Here is a 4,123-nt window from a genome sequence, read left to right on the forward strand (position 1 = left end):
GGGGTGGGGATGGGGGAAAAGAGTGGTGCTGTCCACTTAATTGGAAATGGGGCCGGCCCCTCAGGCCTCTCTGTTGGTTCCCTGCTTCATGTCAGTGTCTTGCGCTCTTGTCTTGGAGCACCGGGTTGAAGTCTGGTCCCTCTTTCCCCAAGGCTGAGGTCAGACATACCACCACCCTCCAACCACACCTCCCAAGACACTCTGCTGCACACATAAACTAAGGTAATGTTACCTACTGCCACTTCTTTTGTGGAATAGAAAGAGGGTAACGTAATAAATGACCGACTGACTCCTTGCCGATGGAGAGAATAAATTATAGCACTTGCAAACATGGTACAGTGTGACAGCGTGTCTGGCAGGGAGAAAGGAGTTCCTGGACAAGGTCTCAGCAACATAGGCTGGCAGGGGACTGTGGGAAGCCAAGAGTAGGTATATCAAGGACTGGGAAATTGCCTTTACTGGATTATCCAACAATCCAAATCTCAGTGACCAGGAGGATGTGATGGTTTGGGGATTGATTCTGGAATATATTGATATCTGAGGAGATCTAATTTAGCAGGAGTGTTGGGCAGCTGGATATAGATAGCTGTTGAGATTCAGAGTCAGGAGGACTGGCATTATGGTATTGGGCGATCTACTCACCATTGGATCTTGACCAGCAGCTGGGGTTCTGGAATCGAATCTGGAGAAGGACTGCATCAAGGCCCTAAGCAAAGAGTTTTACATTTACGGCAGGGCAGGGCAGGGCACAGGCCTTGAAGGGAACCAGTAAGCTAGTCAGGATGGAAATGAGTTCTAAGGATTGAGGGAACATGGCCAGCGCTGGGAGGGAAACTGAAATGAGGAAGTAGTGAAGCAGAGGACATTCAGGGCAACTCAGTGCATCTGTGGCCAAACGTGAATGCCAGGCTCCTTAGCTAGTGGACTGATGCTGCTCCTGTGTTTTCTGCCCTGATAATATGGGCTGAGGGTCCTGAGCCTCTTAACTGGAGAGTTAAGGAGCCCCAGCTCATAGGAACCTTGGAGTGAATGACTGAAGTGGAGGCTGGAAGTTGTTGAGACTACAGCAGAGGAAACCTAGGTACAACTAGCAGTCTGTCATTTCTTAGGCTAAGGAGATTAGGGCTTGGCGAAGGCAGATAGAATGAAGGAACAGGCTTCCCCAAACTCACTATAGATTCCTACTCATAGCGACCCTGTACATTAGGGTAGAGTTGGCCCTGTGAGTTTCCAAGACTGTGATTCTTCACAGGGATAGAGAGCTGCGATGTTTACTATAGGGCCCAAAGAAGAATGAGCCTAAAATGATTACAGGTACATTTTATTTGCATTTTTCTTTAGCAGGCAAGTCGGTTTTGAGGTTTTAAGTGTCACAGTATTTGCTTTTTATAATACCCTGATTTTAAACAAAGATCTATCAAGTTTTACACAATGGGAGATACCAAAGTTGGTTTCCATTTGAGCTACTTAGTATCAAGATGAATTTTAAATGCTCATGTAGTATACTTTCATGAATTGAAGGGTGTAAAGCGAATTTTGGGAATAATGAGGGCAACAAATGTATAGCTGTGCTTTACACAATTGATCTATGTATTGTGATGAATTGTATGAGCCTCAATAAATTGATTAAAAAACAACAAAAACAAATATAATTACTTTGGACTCATTAAAAAACACAAAAACAACAACCAAGTAAGTCTAAATTTACTGTGTGTTTCTGAGCTGTATGGCTTCCTTTAGTTAGATCTGCAGTGAGTCCAAGAGAAAATATCCCCTGAGCATGTGAATGATTAGAAATGTTTCTTGTAAAATGTCAGTTTCTTCCTTGGTGCAAGATGGTGTTACTAATATTCAGTTGATGGGATGGTGTGGCTGACAAGCCCAACGGGGGAGCCACTTGGGCCTTTCCCTAGTGCTCTCCTGGTCCTCTGTGGCTGCTGCTGCTAGTGGAAGCATTGGTATGTTCCTCTGTCTTTCCCGTCTGGTTAGTTAAGAGCCTCAACTGAAGAAAGTGTGCTCTTGTCTGGCTGGATAGCTTTACAATGGGCGTCTTTGTCTCTAGCTTCAGTTCCCAAGCCACCCCCTGTGATAACACATGATAGGATGAAGACACGGTGTTCACTGTTTACCAAGGCACAGGACTGAGATTTCAGGAGGGGCTGTGCAGTCTTCCACTTGATTTTCGTTCACTTGGAGTAGCAGAGAGAAGAGAGTCAGGAATTAGAGGAGGAAATGGAATGTGTGTCCAATTGCCCTCATGAATTCCCTTCAAAGCCATGAGACCAAAAGAACTAACTGGTGCCTGGCTGCCATAAGTGAACATTTTGGTCACGTATTTTGTAGACAAATTATGATCTAGAAGGGGAAAATGAGGAGCAGAAGTTTAACTTCGCAATGAAACTCATGCTTTTAGAGGTTCAACGAACCCCTAAAACTTAAGACTCAAAACAAAACAATTCCCTGATGTCTTCTTTGAACCCAAACTCCCAAACCAAACCCACTGCCATCAAATTTATGTTGACACATAGTGACCCTATAGGACAGTGTGGAACTACCCCTGTGAGTTCCTGAAACTGCAAAAACTGTTAACAGGGATAGAAAGCTCCGTCTTTCTCTCCCAGAGAGGCTGGTGGCTTTGAACTGCTGACCTTTTTGATTACAGCTCCACTCATAACCACTATGCTAGGGCTCCAAATGATAGCTGATTAGTAAAGTGTATGGTGCATCATCCTCTTTTAAAGAGCTACCTATGTAGGATCACATTGACAACAGCAACTCAAAAGTTAAATGAGAAACTTATAGACTTTCCGGATATGCTGATGGTGGACTAATTTGTAGAAGGATAGTGAGAACGGTTGAACAACTTATTGTAGCAATTGTACAAGAAGAATTGTTGATGTGGCTTACCATTGTGCATATTTTTACCCAAAAGAAATAAAGTAAAATGAGAGGCTTTATATGCATTTATTAAGGCAAAGAAAAAGCACAGAATACTTATCTGGGTATGGAAATTATCTTTTAAATGTACTGATTATAGTATTTCTAATTTTGATTAGGTCTGGTTAGATCTGTGCTTGTGGTTGGGGTTGGTTTAAAAGTCATTACTTAAACCCAAACAATATTAAACAACGTTATCAACAAAAAATACCCTTGTGTCAATATTTTTTTTAAATGTTGAGCTAAATAAATTTTAGTGACCAGTGAAAACCTATGTACTTTTGCAAAGTTGCTCTTGGACAGGCTTAGATGAATAACTGTTTCCCATATTGTTCACAGGTGCAGTGCTCATGGAACTGGGGCACACAACTACACCGAAACCTGCTTCAGGGCACCCTTCGCATTTATCTGCTGGCGGGCTAGCCAGGAGTGGAGCATCTTGCTTTTTGTTCACTAGAAATGGAGGCGAATGAAGATACTGAGAGTGCCACCCACAACGGGCAAGCAGCTAATGGCCATTGTGTCTTAGGAAGTCTTCTTCAAAGGATGTTTTTAAGACTGTGTATTTCTCTTGCCAGAAATCAGAAAATCACACCTATTGTTTTGTTTGTTTCACCTGCTCCTTAAATCAGTGTAACTCCCCAAATCAATGTGAATTTAAATATGCATCGCCTTTCAACTTAATTGCATACCTACACCTACTACATGTTGCTCATTGAGCAAAATGTGACAGAAAATGAGAGAAATAAGATAGGGCCCTTGCCTTTAATTAATTTACAATTTGTTTCTAAGTATGCCTTCCCTTCTCTTAATGAGCTGTGTTTGTAACACAATAATAATAATAATAAAAAGTTGTATTTCTGTATTTTCAGTCCTACCTTTTAATTTAAAAACAATGTAAAAACAAAAAAAAACCCCAAATGGGGCAACTCTTGACATTTCATTTCCATTTTTATTGGAATTCTGATATGTAAAACCAAATAAAAACCAAACCCATTGCCATAGTCAATTCTGACTTACAGCATCCCCATAGAGCTGAGAACTGCCCCATAGGGTTTCTGGGGCTGTACCCCTTACGGAAGCAGACTGCCACATCTCTCTCTTGCTGAGTGGCGAGCTGATTTGCACTGCTAATGTCTCTGTTAGCTACCGACTCTTAACCACTGCCGACCCATTCTAAATTAAT

General features: G+C 42.1%; 1 long non-coding RNA gene across 4 annotated transcripts in view; it reads left to right on the top strand.

Moving 5' to 3' along the window:
• Positions 1-3,802, top strand: part of LOC123521134 — a 217,531-nt gene extending 213,729 nt beyond the window's left edge. For all 4 annotated transcript variants that reach the window (XR_006679611.1, XR_006679612.1, XR_006679610.1 and 1 more), the window contains one exon: positions 3,277-3,802. This is a non-coding gene — a long non-coding RNA (uncharacterized LOC123521134). The remainder of the gene's footprint in view (positions 1-3,276) is intronic.
• The last annotated feature ends 321 nt before the right edge of the window (positions 3,803-4,123 follow it).

This window comes from Echinops telfairi, unplaced genomic scaffold (assembly GCF_000313985.2).
Source record: "Echinops telfairi isolate 266 unplaced genomic scaffold, ASM31398v2 ScPeMD7_7469;HRSCAF=8507_1, whole genome shotgun sequence".
In the NCBI taxonomy this organism is placed as follows: Eukaryota; Metazoa; Chordata; class Mammalia; order Afrosoricida; family Tenrecidae; genus Echinops; species Echinops telfairi.